We start from the raw sequence: 17,653 nt of genomic DNA, 5'->3' as shown, positions 1-17,653 counted from the left end.
GTGTGGGAATAGCATTCTTCATCCTTGGTGGTTTTCATTTTGACAACATCAGTGTGGGATGTGTAACCTTGGATGTATTTGACAGCAAATCAGAAGAGGAAGACCCACAGCATCTAAAGCAGTGATCACATGCAGTGGTGTGAACCAAACATGCACAGGACAGAGTGTGGGGCAAGGGCAGAAGGAAAAGAGATGAGATTGGGTGAGAGATTGAGCCGATGCTTGGGGGGAGTGACTGTGCATATTGCGGACTGACTTTGAGTGCGATTCCTTGTTCTGGGATTGACTGTATGCACGGAGACTAACATTGTGACTTAGGGAGTGACTGTGACTTGGAAATTTACTCTAGGGGGACTAAGTTTGAGGAAGTAGAACAAGGGTTGACCATGGGACCTGGACATGATTGTTTACGATTCATATAGATGATTTGGAGTTGGGGACTAAGTGTAGTCTGTCAAAATTTGCAGATGACACGAAGATGAGTGCCAGAGCAAAATGTGCAGAGGACACTGATAGTCTGGAAAGGGATATAGATAGTCTAAGTGAGTGGGTAAGGGTCTGGCAGATGGAGTACAATGTTGGTAAATGTGAGGTCATCCATTTTGGTAGGAACAACAGCGAAATGGACTATTATTTTAATGGTAACAAATTGCAGCGTGCTGCTGTGCAGAGGGACCTGGGTGTCCTTGTACATGAATCACAAAGTTGGTTTGCAGGTGCAGCAGGTAATTAAGAAGGCAAGTTGAATTTTCTCCTTCATTGCTACAGAGATGGAGTTTAAAAACCACGAGTTATGTTGCAGCTGTATAAGGTGCCTGTGAGGCCACACCTAGAGTACTGTGTACAGTTTTGGTCTCCTTACTTGAGAAAAGATAAACTGGCACAGAAGGGGGTACAGAGGAGATTCACTAGATTGATTCCGGAGTTGAGAGGGTTGGCTTATGAGGAGAGACTGAGTAGACTGGGGCTATACGCATTGGAATTCAGAAGAATGAGGGGAAATCTGACAGAAATATGTAAGGTTATGAAGGAAATAGATAAGATAGAAGCAGGGAAGTTGTTTCCACTAAGTGAAACTAGAACTAGGGGGCATGGCCTCAAAATAGGGGGGAGCAGATTTAGGACTGAATTGAGGAGGAACTTCTTCACCCAAAGGGTTATGAATCATGGAATTCCCTGCCCAGTGAAGCAGCTGAGGCTATCTCATTGAATGTTTTTAAGGCAAGGATAAATTTTTGAACAATAAAGGAATTAAGGATTATGGTGAGTGGGCGGGTGATTGGAGCTGAGTCCACAAAAAGCTCAACCACGATTTTATTGAATGGCATTGCAGGCTCGAGGGGTCAGATGGCCTAGTTCTTATGTTCTTATGATGATGTGGAGTTGCCGGCGTTGGACTGGGGTAGACACAGTAAGCAGTCTCACAACACCAGGTTAAAGTCCAACAGGTTTATTTGGAAAGCTCGTGCTGGTGTTGTGAGACTTCTTACTGTTCTTATGATGGTGTGTGTGCAGCAGTCAGAATTAGGAGGTGAGGGAGATGAGGGACAGCGGAAGGCAGGAGGGCACAGTGCTGGTGAGAGTACTCCTGATTAAATGTCACCTCGAGGTGAAATGTTAATTTTTTTTCTCTCTCGATGCTGCCTGAACTGCTGGATATTTCCAGCACTATTTCTTTTGATTCCAGATTTTAAAGAATCAGAAACAGACCATTTGGTCCAACTGCTTTCTGTCAGTGCTTATGCTCCACATCAGCTTTTTTCCTACCTATTTTATCTCACTCCATCGATCCTTCTATTCCTTTCTAACCTCATCTACTTACCTGGATTCTCATCAAATATATCAAAGCTATTTGCCTCAATCATTCCCTGTGGGAGCAAATTCTACATTCTAATCATTCTCTTGGGAAATAAGTTTCTTCTGAATTCTTCGTGGGATTTATTATTGACCATCTTATATTTCTGGCCCCTAGTTTTAGACACCCCAGAAGTGGGAACAACTTCTCACCATTGAACCCCAAATTCTGAATGTGAAGATTTCTATGATGCTCACCCCCGCCCGCCCATAGCCTCCTCTTTTCTATTGAAGAGTGCTAGCCTATTCAGTCTTTCCTGAGAGTTACAATCTCTCCATTCTCAACGTCATCCTTAGTGTTTTTTCAGCCCTTAGAAGCCTATTTTTAACATGTTGATCTGAACTGTGTACAGCTCTCCCAAGGTTCGAGACAAGTTCAACATCACTTCACTGTTTTTCAATCCTATTCCTCAAAATGGACCCCAGTGTTATGTTAGATTTTTAAAAATAAAATATCCTTGTTGAGCTGCCTTGTTACTCTTAATAATTAATTCTGTAGTTCTGTCTTTGCACAACTTGTAAATATGGCCTTTGATCCTCAATCTCTCTAGTTAAAATAATTTGTCTACATGAAGTCATGAAGACAAACTGTTGTTATTTTCAAAGCTCCATCAAATCAGCCCATGGTCCACACTTCCCTAAAGCGCACACAGACAGATCTTGGAATCCAATGGGACAAAAATCCTGTGAATGCTGGAAATCTGATAGAGATTCAGAAAATGCTGGAAATCCTCAGGTCAGGAAACATCTGTGGAAAGAGTTTTGTACAAGAGTTGTTGGGTTTTGTGTGGATACATGCAGGAAGCTGATGTCATTGGCCGCTGTGTCTCTGATTTATTACTGTCAGAACTTACTGGGCAGTATCTTATTTTCATATTGAATCATGTTGCTCCTTTTGTAATTCAAATAAATAATTTCACGAGATGGACCCTTTTAATAAACCAGGTGTATAATAAATTGTTTTTGAGAAAAAAAGGAGAAACAACCCCTCTGCAGCCTTTTTTTTATACTTTTCCAATTCAATCAAATCAAGTCCAATTCAGAGTCTCAACAAGTTGAGACATTCCCAATCCAGGCTGACAAGACAGGGCAAGCAACCATTTACCCTGTCCTGGGCCTGATCGACATGAGCCAAGCTGATTGGAGCAGGCGGAGAATTCCTCCTCCAAGGCTTGATCTCATTTGCATCTCAGCTAAAAGGCCGAGATGCCGCTTTTAAAAATTGCTTCATATGAAACTTAAATGCAACCCAATGACCTCAACCAAGTGCAGCATCCGCATAACTACACTTGATCTTAGCCAAAAGCCTTTGACATCAAGCCCGACCACACTATCCTCCTCCTGTAAGTCTGTGTTGTCCAGTCAGTGGGATTGCAGTGACTTGTTGACTTTTTCCTCTTCAGTTGTATACAGAGAATCTCCTGCAATGGTGAATATTCCCACCGCCATCGCTCTGGTTCCTACCAAGGGTCAATCTCTGCTTTTCAATTCGATTCAACCGCTCGGGCTCGCGCTTCCTCACATTCCAATTCCCGAACGCTGGGCGCCAACCGCCGCTGCGCGCGGCAGAACTACAACTCCCATCAGGCACCGCGGGCTGGCTCTCCCCGATTCCATACTGCCGCCCCTCACTGCGCAGGCCCGGGACCACATACAGTATGTGTAATGTAGTTTCCACCGGGTGAGAACCTCGAAAGCGGCTGCGCAGAACTGGGCGGAACATCCTCCTATGTGATTGGCTGTGCCGAGTGATTGACATATCTATTGACGGCACGTCTGCTGGTCACATTCCCCGTAGCTCTAATTGGCTGTGAGAGCCGTCAATCAGAGCGCTGAGCTGTTTGATTGGAGCTGTGTGTTGGGTATTGAGTGTGTTTATTGGAAGCATTTCCCTTCTGATTTACAGGCTGAGTTTTGTTGATGGGTCATTGCTGAATATGAGAAGGTGAGGTGTAATTATCTGGGAGGGGCAGAGACACATTTATTGAAATGTCTTTTAATTTCTTTTTCAAAGATTTTACCTGAAGGCCTCGGCATTTTCCAAAAGCCTGGGCTTGGATTTGATAGTTTTGCCCAGTGCTGTGTCTGATAGCTGAATTTGGGATGCGCAGTCTGAGTGAGTGCAGTGTGTCTAATTTCCCAGGATACCAGAACCCGTCAATCAGCTACACTAAAGCAATATTTCTCTGAGCTTCTAGCATTTCCTGCCCAGTGGGTTTTCTTCAAATAATTTTGGAAATCAAGGGGAGAAATTTCAAAATCTCCATTGAATTAACATTCCTCCTGAGTTTTTTTTAATATTAAACACACACTCAATGTCAAATTGGTCTTCACCAGTATGACCGCAGTTCATAGTGAATTGATAGCCCGTTTTACACTCTGCCTGACCATCTTTTCCATTGCCCTCACGGTGCCAGGAAAGATGGGGGTCTGGGTGGAGGAAAGAAAATAGTCCCGTTGTCTGCTCCTGGTTACTATCCAGTCTTCCTGCTGGAAACAGAGGGTGTGTGGCAGTCAAGTGAGGAAAAAGAAAGGACTTGCATCTGATCTCCCAGGGGAGTAGCAGATTGGCACTCACAATGGAGCAGTCTCTGAGGAGTCAGACCCTTCAGCAAAGGAGGAGAGGGAGCTGGAAGAAATCATATTTCTTTTTCCTGTTTTACAGAAGGATTGTACTATACTACACCAGAGAATACAGTGACACCACAGATAGATCCTGGCCATCACACAAGAAACAGCTGCACAACTGTGGGAAGACTTCCAGTCCCTTCACAGCATTGCTCAGCAAAACCATCATGTGGAAATCGGTCGGGTCAGGAGAGCTTTGACATATCAACAGATCTGAAACTGGTCAGTGGTTTGGAGCTTTCCATCAGAACCAACCTTTCCTGTAGTTTGGCTGTGGGTGATCAGTCAGGGTTAATCTAGTAAGAAGTGTGCGTGGGCTCTAAGTGTGGTGAGAACTTCAGTCATTGACTCATTCCTGTAGGTGCAAGGCTTTCTAAGTATGTGCTGTCTGAGCACATCTGCACATGTTCATTACACCTCTGAACACAAGATACAATCATTGTCCAACTGTTAACACAAGGGCTGCCATATGGATGCAAAACGATTCAAGTGTGATGTTTGTAATAAATGTTTTGCGACATCCACGAGCCTCCTGATACACCAGAGGATCCACACTGGAGTGAAACCCTTCAGGTGTAAGGTTTGTGAGATGACGTTCACCCAAGACTCCCAACTCCTGAGTCACCAGAGGATTCATACCGGGGAGAAACCATTTGTGTGTGAGGTGTGTGACAAATCTTTCTCGTGTTCATCAGCCCTGCGTGTACACCAACGCATTCACACTGGGGAGAAACCATTCGTGTGTGAGGTGTGCAACAAACCATTCTCTGACTCCTCAACCCTCCGTAAACATCAACGCATTCATAGCGGGGAGAAACCATTTGGGTGTGAGGAGTGTGACAAATCGTTCTCGCAGTTAACAACTCTCCGCGTACACCGACGCGTTCACACAGGGGAGAAACCATTCACATGTGAGGTGTGCAACAAATCATTCTCACAGTCCTCAAATCTCCGTGTACATCAACGCATTCATATCGATGAAAAACCATTCCCATGTGGGTTATGCAATAAATCATTCTCAAATTCATCGCAATTCCTGATGCACCAACACAAACATACTGGGAGAAACCAGTCACGTATGGGGTGTGCAACAAATAATTCTTGAACTCATCATCCCTCTGAACAACAACACATTCACACAGCGGAAACTGTTCATGTGCAAGATACGTCACAAATCATTCTCAAATCATGGAACTTCCATATATACAGATGCATGCACACCGGGGAGAAACCATTCATGTAAGCTGTGTATAACAAATCATTCTACAGTTAAAAAATCTCCACAGAGACAGATGCCTCTAAACAGCTACCGAGACTTTCCATGATAAACCATTCTAATATGAGGTGTGTGACAAATCCTTCACAGTCAGAGTATTTCCTGGTCCATCAATGCACTCACACGGGAGAAATGCTATCCGTCTGAGTTCTGTAATAAAGCCTCCACGCAGTTGTTGGAACTCCTGGAACATCAGTGAACCCACATGGGAGACAAACCCATCCAGTGTGATATGAGCCAGGATTGTTTTACCTATTCCTCCTCTCTCGCCAAACATTGACAAGGATGTGGAGCCTTCTTCCCTTACACTGAGAGTTGTCTGTATTGTTTACTCTCCACTGTTCACACAGGGGAGCTGTCTGTCTCAGCAGTGTCTGTCTCTAACCTCTCCCATCAGTCCTATCATATCAGTCCAATCATTTCAAGGTGAATTTAACCTTTGACCAGATTGCCATTTGTCACCAAAAGATAGCATCAATACGAATGGAAATTCTTCTATAAACCCAGCATCCTTTCGATTCCGCATTTGAAACCAGTTTGTAGAGTGCCTTCAAAGGGTGATGATGTGTCCCTATACGTCACTAGAAAGGAAATAATTGCTGTATTGTGTGTTCCAGTTTTAGTTTCATTTTTGCTGCAAGAAACACAGCTCCTAATGTCTCCCAAGATATATAACTGTGTAAAACTGTTGTCTTAAGCCTAATCCTTAATGAATGAACCTACAATGTGTTAATGAATCCCATATGCGTGAGCGGTGTCTTATGTCTGGTACAGAAATGGACTCAAGGACGTACACAGTAAATGAGCATGACATAGTGCAAGATTCCTTCTGTGTCATGATAGTGGTGGCTAAAAGACATTTCAATAAAGGCACACATGAGGGCAAGGGTAGAGAAAGATCAAGTACAGGTACAAGATGGTGAACAGCGATAATTTGTGCTACACAGGATGAGAAAACCATTGACATTGTGCTCAGTCTGCTACAAAGCTGCAACATCAGTGAGTGGAAAACACAACATGGTGACTGTGATGAAAATCTCTGGAGTCATATTGTCGAGCAAGTGACTCGATAAAAACTGGGAAACAGACGGATTTCGTATGGTTGGACTGAGATGCACAGCTTGTCAGTTCCATGAGTGGGACAGTGTGTCGAGAGGACTAGCACTGGGTTAGCTCTGTCAGTAAAGGTAAATGACCTGGGTGTGGACCTGATCAGTAACGAACAAGGGAGAGTCAAAGCAACAAAACCTCTTATAAATATCAGCCAGAGAAAGTTGTGATTATAACGACTGCCATTGGGAGTTGCTGAGCAATAAATTGAATAAAAAGCAATAACGCCATTACTCCATGGTGCTCCATGTTCCCAACTTAACTCACCTTTGTGAAAAGTGGGTGAAAGTAGCTACAATGACACTCATCCCAGGTACTGCAGCATAAGGAATGCCACAGGAATATTGTGACAATGTCTACAAAATTCCCCAGTTTGAATTGGGATGCAGCTGACCTAACATCCACATTGAAAATGTTCAAACAACGTACAGAGCTATGGTTTCTTCATTCAGGTGAACCAGACAAGCAAACCATAAAGATTTGCCTAGCAATTGGGATTGAAGCTCTACCCAGGCTGATCACGTCAGGATTAATAGACGAGGAGATCACCAAATAATATGGACTACATTGAATGACCAGTTTAGAATCAGGTTAAATTCCTGTATTCGTTGATTAGACTTCATGTCATTTCACCAACAGCATAAAGAACACATACACCACTTTGTCAGCAGATGTAGAGAAAAGGCTACTCATTGTGATTTTTCAGATGGAGAGCTGGCAGACAGTATTGTTGAGTTGATTATTACACCCATTCCCATGGAAGGTTTCCAGAAAGATCTGTTAGACAAACCTGAAACATACAGCACTGAAGAGCAACTCAAGTCTGGCATAAGTATGAAGCGATTGTTAGAGACTGACAAAGCTTACAAGTTGTGCATACAATCCCGATTGTCACACACTTACTGAAACACCCAAATCTGGCAGCACATGTGGAAGGTGTGGACTATTAGATGCACCAAGGAAATTCCCAGCATTTCATCAGTTCTGCAAGGCATGTGGCAGAAAGGGCCATTGGCAGCGGCAGTGCACTAGAACAAAAGTTGATGGAGTTATGTATTGATCAGACCATACACAAATGATACCTTTCAAGCAGTAAGAATGATCATCCGCTATCCCATCAGAAACTTGTACATGAGGTGGTTGACAAACAAGATAATGTCAGTGATATGCGTTTTTTAGACGAAGTGCTGAGAGCACATGTTTTATGCTGTCAATGTAGATATCACCACACCACCATAAGTGTTTGCCAAGATTCAAATCATATGTCCTAAGAAAGTTAGTAACTGTTCATTATTGATAAAGATAAGGAAGAGGCAAGTGCCAACATACGACCCCTGCAAATTTTAAAAGGCATGTACCCACACATATGGAAGGCCATGGTGAAAACTACCAATCAGAAACTTTCAGCATACAATGGTTCCCTAATCCCATATGTAGGGTTCATAATACTGAAACGCAAGTACAATCAATCCTCCTAGGTATCACAGATATTCGACGTCATGGAAACTAGTGGCCCAGCAATTGCAGGTCTATCAGCATGTCATGATCCCACATGGGTAACAATCCAAGGAATCAGTCAGATGTCACAAGGCATGACGACCTCAGCAATTACCCATATCACCTCAAGTCATGATCTAACATCCAAATATACAAAATGTTTCAACAAAAGTGATATAATTTCCAGGATGTCACAACATTATAGTTGCAGGAGAATGCAAGTCCATCAATTGATCCACCATCTAAGTGCAGCATCCATATCCAAGACAAATTGAAGGTCAAACTGGATATACTAGAAAAGATGGAATGAAAATGAAAGGAAAAGTACAAGAGCACATATACTGAAACATATGTCATAAAGAAAGCTGGATCATTGAGAGTAATGCCTTAATCCATGATTTTTAAACACAGCTTTGAAACATTATCCTCACAAAGTGCCCACATTTGAAGAGTTAAGTCTGAGATTTGCAGGTGCAAAATTCCACTACGATTCGACTACTTATCCAAGTACCCCTTTGACAATTACACAGTATGTTACATATACTCAAAAGTGCTATTTTGAGTTAATCTGACATAGCTGGAGAGATATTTTTGGATAAAGGTCAGTAATTTATTGATAAGCCATTTCAGGAAATGTGTGAGAAGTAGAATATCGGTCACACTACTAGTGCCCCCATTACCTGAGATTGCCCAGCTGAACAAAAAATTCACAGTGAAATCCCTAATTCTGAAATGTATACATAGCGAGCAAGATCTACACACTATGCTGTTACACCAGAGAGTGACAACTTTAAATGCTACTATTCCATCAACTGCAGAGCTCAAAATTGGAAGGCCAGTGAGCACCAGTTTACCTACTCTTATCCACTCTACTCTCTGAGAAACTAGACAGCAACTTTTAAAACTGCAAATGATGATCAATGTGCACAACAGAAATGCAGGTGCGAATTACACTTGGGAACACAAGTTTCCATGCAAGATCCCACAGAGGGTACACGGCAACCAGCCAAGTGACAAGGATTTGTTCAGAACCAAAATCCTATGAAGTCATTGCACACGAAAGTGAAATGGTGAGGCCCGACTGAGGATAAATCAAATCCATTCCATCTCCTCAACCACCATGCAGTACCATTGCATCGAGGACATGATCCCAAATATAACCACAAACTTTCAAGAATGACAGTCCGAGAGATTACTGTGAGAAACTAAAGAGATTTCCAGACAAGGTTATCATCACAAAATCTGGGTGTCTAGCCTTTACTCTTTAGAGATTCATAGAAACATCAGTTCTGTGCAATTATGTAATGGTAACTAAACATTAAAATATATTGCAGATATCCATCTTTGGAAGGAGGGTAAAGTATCATTAAAAGAGATGGCGAATGTTATTGTATGCATTTAAGAGGATGAATACATATCCATAAAATAACTAGAAGGGAAATGATGTTTGTATTATGTGTTCGAGGTTTAGTTTCATTTTTGCTGTAAGCAGAGTAGACAATACAGCTCCGAATGTCTCCAAGCTATACAATTATGTAAGACTGTTCTCATGTAGCTAACTCTGAATAAATGAACTTAAAATGCGTTAATCAATCCCTTTTGTGTGATTTATGCCTTATACAACAAATAAGTGGAAGGATTTGTATCATAAGAACAAAGGACACATCGCTTACTGACTCATAATGAGGCCAAGAATGCAATCAGATACTCAGTGGGTTAGAAAGGTTTCAGCTTCTGATCTATCAGCACAAGCACCGGGGAAGGGGCCATTCCTGGGGTAGTAATGGAGCTACTTCAATTAGCCTCAGCATCTCTGGACTATGGAGGGGAAAAATCAGCCAGGAATCCCATTCCTCATCAGTGAGACCAGCTGGGAAGTCAATGGGAAGGCAGGATGTGTCTCGGCTGTGACAGTCTCCATTATCTCACAACATTCACTGTCTCTACACATGCTGATTGGCCACTCAAGCAGAGCACTAGAGGCCACTCAATGTCCACTGTCTGTTCTCCAGGTCAGTGCCTTGAGGATTGGAGGGAATGTGAGAGGACAACAGCTTGTATTTATAGAGTGCTTTTATACAGTCAAACATCCCAAAGTGTTTCATAGAGACAGAATCAGAAAAAAATTAACACCGAGACAAGGAAAGATACTAGGAGTGGATGTCACTGTGTCTCTGGGAGGATTTTCTTAGTAAGAAGTTTAACAACACCAGGTTAAAGTCCAACAGGTTTATTTGGTAGCAAAAGCCACACAAGCTTTCGGAGCTCTAAGCCCCTTCTTCAGGTGAGTGGGAATTCTGTTCACAAACAGAGCTTATAAAGACACAGACTCAATTTACATGAATAATGGTTGGAATGCGAATACTTACAACTAATCAAGTCTTTAAGAAACAAAACAATGTGAGTGGAGAGAGCATCAAGACAGGCTAAAAAGATGTGTATTGTCTCCAGACAAGACAGCCAGTGAAACTCTGCAGGTCCACGCAACTGTGGGAGTTACAAATAGTGTGACATGAACCCAATATCCCGGTTGAGGCCGTCCTCGTGTGTGCGGAACTTGCCATGTGCCAAGTTCCGCACACACGAGGACGGCCTCAACCGGGATATTGGGTTCATGTCACACTATTTGTAACTCCCACAGTTGCGTGGACCTGCAGTTTCACTGGCTGTCTTGTCTGGAGACAATACACATCTTTTTAGCCTGTCTTGATGCTCTCTCCACTCACATTGTTTTGTTTCTTAAAGACTTGATTAGTTGTAAGTATTCGCATTCCAACCATTATTCATGTAAATTGAGTCTGTGTCTTTATAAGCTCTGTTTGTGAACAGAATTCCCACTCACCTGAAGAAGGGGCTTAGAGCTCCGAAAGCTTGTGTGGCTTTTGCTACCAAATAAACCTGTTGGACTTTAACCTGGTGTTGTTAAACTTCTTACTGTGTTTACCCCAGTCCAACGCCGGCATCTCCACATCAGGATTTTCTTAGCCACAGGAAGTAGGTGATTCAGGAGAAAGTGTGTCAGGATTTTCCCTGCTGTGGACAAAAGGGAAAATCTCAATAGTTTCCACAGCATGATTTATCTCTCTTCTTGAAGATAGTTACAGCTGTCACATTCCTGAAGATAGGGGGGAGTTCTTTATCCTCCCAAATCCATAGGATGAGTTTATGGAGTCTTGATGAGCAGAAGTCCACCAGCTTTGAAGCCCTCAGTTGGAATACCATCGGGGCCGCAGGCTTGGCTGTTTTTCATCTGTTTGATTGTTTGTTACAGTTTTCCCATCAAGAGTGACTCATCCATGGATTCTACTCTCAAATTGAGACAGCAGCTGCAATATGTGAGGTTTTATTTATATTGGACAATGACAAGTTTAAATCTCCACCTGATCTGCTGCTGAAAGTCACCTCCGTTTCACCGGTCTGTTTCCCAAGCTTCAGGATTCTTACATTACTCCAGAAATATTTGGCACAATTTGAATTTTAAACGTTGTTCCAGGTGGTGTGTAAAGTGGTTATTGCCTCAGACCTTTATTTACATATGACAACATCAAAGGTCACATGGGCAACAGGGTGGCACAACGGTTAGCACTGCTGCCTCACAGCTCCAGGGACCCAGGTTCCGGTCAGCTTGGGTCACTGTGTGGAGTTTCCACATTCTCCTCGTGTTTGCATAGGTTTCCTCCGGGTGCTCCGGTTTCCTCTCACAGTCCAAAGATGTGCAGGTTAGGTTGATTGGATATGCTAAATTAACCCTTAGTGTGTTAGAGGGATTAGCAGGGTAGTTAAGCAGGGATAGGACCTGGGTGGGATTGGTGTTGGTGCAGACTTGATGGGCCAAATGGCTTCCTTCTGCACTGTCGGGATTCTGTGATTCTCTATGGGATCCACAGTGTAGAAAGGGATTTATCCAAACATTTTCCTTTTTGTTTACAAGTCACTCCATGTAAATGGTCCATTGTGAAAATTATCACGCTTGATGAAAATAATTCTGCTCGTTCTAGTCTGTTCCAATTTTGTCTGTCCCTGCACACACATTGCACATATAGGGTGAGATCCCTAGGGAACATATCCCTAGGGCACAACTTGTGGGGCTGAAGGGCCTGTTTTGTGCTGTAGTTTTTCTATGTTTCTATCTTCTGGCTGTTCACACAGATGGGATGTTCCAGTCTCCCTAATGGCGCAAAGCTGCCATGGGTTTCCAGGCAGCATAGGGTGAATTCACTGGGAAATGGCATTGACATCCCGCGGCTGGGTCACCTTCCACTGCCAAGAAACATGCCAGGGCGAGGCCAGAGAATCTCACCCATAATCTTTAAAATGTTCAGGTCTTCATTTCCAAGTGATATCCCTGAACTAACATCCTCTGTAAATGTTTTGGAGCAGATAGAAGCGAGAAAGATGCTGTGAAGTGAATTATGGTCAGACTCTACCATCACTTTCTCCCTCCCAAAGAGGTACTGGTTGAAATGCTCACAAACAAGGACAATATCCGGACACTCCTCAATTTGTGTATAGCATTGTACAGTTTGTGTTAATGCTCTGGATACAAACACTTGTCCTTGCTGCATGAGGGTCGCTCCAAGTCCTGTTTCACTGACATCTCGCTGCAAGGTAACATTAGTGTTCCTTTAAGAGATTTATTTTTAAATTATGCTCTCTGCACTTCACAGCCTTAGCTGATGACATTGTGGCACCAGGTTGTCTCTCTGAGTCCTTTTATTGCCACTTAAATGGGGGTTGTTTATTTTTATTTTGGATCTTTTATGACTCTGCATTGTTATGAAGAAAACTGGTTGGCAGGTCAGGTGACAGGAGCGCTTTCATTTTCAGATCTGAGCTGCAGGTTTTAATTTTAGAAGGGACAGCAAGCTGAAAAGAAGTGTCTCTCCCTGTTTTTTTGGAAATTCTGTGGGTTAGCTGAAAACCTTCCTGGAGTAGAAAATCTGCTGTTGGTGGCTTGATCAGAGTCTACATGGGGTTCTGACTTCAAACTGTTCTGAATGTGTCAAGAGGACTACTAGAACTTGCAAGACAGAGTTTTCAATTCTCCAACCAAAGGACTCAATTCCAGTATCACGTGAGCATTAGACTTTGCTGTGCTGAACTTGTTTAAAGGGGTTTATTTATGGGATTGGCTTGACTGGAACATCTTAGATACATTTATTAAGGGTTATGCATTATTGTGGTTGTTTTGTTTTTGTTTGTAATTGATAGACGTTATTGCTAATTTTCTTTCCATTCATGTTAACTATATTCTTAAATAAACTTGGTTTGATAAAAGCTCCCAGTGGGTCATTTGAATCATACCTGAAGTGAAACATATCATGCTTATCCTAGCCAAATTCAAGATGCAAAACTTCTGATCCAGGCGGGCTTCATAAAACACTTTAGAGTTTCTGACCTGAACCATAACAATTGAGGACTCTCTTGCAGGAGTAAAATATATCTTTCTCGATTGATTTGGGATCATTGAACTCAAAGACAGTGAGTGGTGAGCATATTTATGGTTTCTTTTCAGGTATTGTATTCAGGTTTAAAGAGGGAGTGCCTTGTGGAATAATGGCTCAGAAGTTCCTTGGGGGTGGAAGAGGTCATGCAACGTGGTTTACAAAAGGTGACTAAAAAAAAGCTTTTGGAGTTAGCAAAAACATTACAGTTGATATTGCCTGACAGCATAAGGGGAAATAATTATGGTGATAGCTCAGCATTTAAAATTGCCAGAAACACAGTCAGTATCATTGGAAATGGCTAGAATTCAATTAGAAATGAAAGTGCTGGAACATGAAAAAGTTTGAATTTGAAATAAAGGAGAGAGAATAACGAGAGCCAAAGAAATAATTGCAATTGCAGCAGAAAAAGCAAGAGAAAGGGAGGAACAAAAAGCACAAGAAATGAAACTGCTTGAATTGCAGATAAGGGAAGAAGAAAAAGAAAGAGAATTTGAACTTCGGAAACTGGCAATAAAAAGTGAATGTCAGTTTAAATTGGCAGAGGTAAAGGGAAAAGTACAGGTTGAGAGTAGTGATGAGGACAGTGAGAAAGAGCAACAGTGTCATAGTCATAGGCTTGGGGGGATCTATTTAAGTATGTCCAAGCATTGCCAAGGTTTGATGAGAAGGATGTGAAAGCCTTTTTCATTTCATTTGAGAAAGTGGCACTCCCTATTTAAACCTGAATACAATACCTGAAAAGAAACCATAAAAATGCTCACCACTCATTGTCTTCAAAGTGGCTAAACAAATGAAATAGCCACAGACCATGTGGGCACTACTGATTCAAACAACATTTGTAGGTAGAACCAGTGAGGTGTTTGCATCACTATCAGAGGAGATATCTGGTAAGTATGATGAAGTGAAAAAACCCATCTTAGGTGCATATGAACTAGTGCCTGAAGCCTACAGACAATCATTTAGAAATCTAATGAAAGAACTGGTCAAACATACATAGAATTTGAAAGGATCAAACAGAATAATCTTGATAGGTGGATAAGGGCTTTGAAATTAGACATAGAAAAATGATAATTTTGGAAGGGTTTAAAAATTCACTTCTTAATGTAGTGAGATCTCATGTGGAAGAGCAGAGGGTTAAAAATGCGAGGTTAGCAGCAGAAATGGCAGATGATTATGAATTAGTTCAGAAATCAAAGCTTGGTTTCCGACATCAGTTTCAGCCTGTGAGGGGCAGAAACTGGGGAAAAGAGAAATACTCAGGTGGTTAAAGGAAATCTTGTGGGGAATAATAAAGACAGTATACCTCAGGTTAAAAAGGAAATACAGGAGGGTGGAAGAAAAACAAAAAACCTCAGATGTTTTTACTGTGATAAATTAGGCCATGCAAAGTCGGTGTTGGTGGTTTAAGAAAAGCACTGGGAAGACTGATGTGGTAAAACAGGAGAAGCCAGTGGGGTTTGTTAAAGTGGTAAAGGAAAGCCCAGCTGAAGCGAAAGAGGTGCAAAAGAATGTACATCCTGGTCAGGAATTGATTGATAAGAAGGCGGCATATCTCTTTAAAGAATTTACTTGTGTGGGTAAAGTTTACTCATGTGTACTAGGAGGAGTAGATAAAGAAGTTAAAATTTGAAGAGGTGTGAGGAGTTAGTTTGGAAGTAGTTAGGAGTAGTTTGGAAGGAGTATTGCCAGAAAAGATGGTAATATGTGGAATTCAAGGGGAGAAGAGGTGAGGTTGGAGGGTCCAGTGAAGAGTGGTGAAGTGGTAGGTGGAATAATAGTAATAGAGAAATTATATTGTTCAGAAATACAGTTTATCTTGGGTAACGATATAGCTGGATCACAGGTGGGAATGATGCCTACTGTGGTTGAAAATCAAACAACTGAGTTGTTGGAGGATGCATATCCTGGGATTTTTCCTGATTGTGTAGTAACAAGGTCACAAAGTCACAGGTTAAGACAAGAGGAGAAATCAAAGAGTGAAGATAAGAAAGTTGAAGTACAATTATCAGAAATGATTTTTGATCAAATGGTTGGAAAAGAACAAGAACAGGTGGAGGATGAGGCGGATTAGTTTGGAAAAATTGGCAGAGATGCAACAGAAATATATAGGAATAAAACAGTTGTATCAGAAAGCATACATGGAAGAGGAATCTGAGTATATACCTTAAAAATGTCTTAATGAGGAAATGGAGACCTTTACATATTCAGGCGGATGAAAAGTGGACAGAAGTCCATAAAGTGGTATTGCCGGTAGGGTATAGAAAGGAATTGTTGTGAGTAGCACATGAGGAACCAGAAGGAGGTCATTTGGGAGTAAGAAAACTCAAACTAAAATACAAAAACATTTTTATTGGCCTGGACTGCATAAAGATGTAGTTAAATTTTGCCCGTCATGTCATACATGTCAAGTCATAAGGCAACTTCAAGTGGTGGTAAAACCAGCACCCTTAATACCCATTCCAGCATTTGAGGAACCATTTACAAGGGTCTTAATTGATTGCATAGGACCTTTCCCTAAAACTAAAAGTAGGAATCAATATCTATTGACTATAATGGATGTGTTTACTAGGTTTCCAGAGGCCATTCCATTATGCAATATTACAGCTAAAAGGATTGTAGAGGAGTTACTTCAAATTTTTACAAGATATGGACACTCCAGAAATACAATCAGATCAAGGATCAAATTTTACATCAAAGTTGATCAAGCACTTTATGGATAGCTTAGGAGTAAAACAATTTAAATCAGCTGCGTACCATTGAGAATCACAGGAAACATTGGAGCGGTGGCATCAAACTTTAAAGACAATGTTGTGAGCTTATTGTCAAGATTATCCAGAGGATTGGGATAAAAGAATTCCATTTGTAATCCTTACAATTAGGGATGCACCTAATGAGTCAACCTAATTCAGTCTATTTGAATTGATTTTTGGTCATGAGGTAAGAGGACCACTTAAATTGAGAATTTGGTGAGTGAGCATTCTGAGACTACATTATTGGACTATGTGTCAAATTTTATGGGAAGGTTGAAAAAGAGCAGGTAAATTGGTTAGACAACATTTAAAAGTGGCACAGCATGTGATGAAACAGGAAGCGGATAAGAAGTCAAAAATTCATAGTTTTGCTAATGGGGATAAAGTACTGGTACCATTGGTAGGTGAACCTTTAAAAGCAAGGTTTATTAGGCCTTATCAAATTAAAAGGAAATTGAGTGAGGTGAATTATTTGATAAGTATGCCAAATAGAAGGAAAACTCAGAGTGTGTCATGTGACTATGTTTAAAAGGTATTTTGAGAGGGAAGAAGAGCAAAAGGAGGTTGTTTCAGTGGTTATAATTCTAAATTGAATCCAAATGACTCTGATTTTGACATTCATAGAATCATAAATTAAAATAGATAACGAGAATGTTGTTAAAAATTGGGATAAATGATTGAGTTACCTTCCAGAGGAAAATTGAACTGACCTGAAAGTAATTACTATCACATGGACAAGAATGTGGGAATAAGTACTAGAATGGTTATATATGATGTAGATATGGGAAATGCTGTTCCAATCAAACAACATTCTTGTCGACTTAACCCTCTAAAATTGGCACAGGTTCAAACTGAGATTGAAAGTATGCTGAAAACTGACAGAATTGAAGTGAATTGCAGCAAGTGGAGCTCACCTATAATAATGGTACTGATACCGGACGGTACCCAATGATTGTGTGTGCACTATAGGGAAGTTAATGCAATTATGAAATCAGACTCTTATCCTATTCCATGACTGGAGGACTGCATTGAGAAGGTGGGACAATCAGTTTTTATCTCCAAACTGGATTTACTCAAAGGTTACTGGGAGG

At 41.4% G+C, this 17,653-nt stretch overlaps 1 protein-coding gene across 1 annotated transcript in view; it reads right to left on the bottom strand.

Annotated features, from left to right (window-relative positions):
- LOC144497009 (uncharacterized) overlaps positions 1 to 17,653 on the bottom strand; it is a 107,507-nt gene that overhangs the window by 38,210 nt on the left and 51,644 nt on the right.

The sequence above is a fragment of the Mustelus asterias genome, chromosome 8 (genome assembly GCF_964213995.1).
Source record: "Mustelus asterias chromosome 8, sMusAst1.hap1.1, whole genome shotgun sequence".
Lineage (NCBI taxonomy): Eukaryota > Metazoa > Chordata > Chondrichthyes > Carcharhiniformes > Triakidae > Mustelus > Mustelus asterias.
The sequence above is the reverse complement of the archived record's forward strand: the minus strand, read 5'-3'. Positions and strand labels throughout refer to the sequence as shown.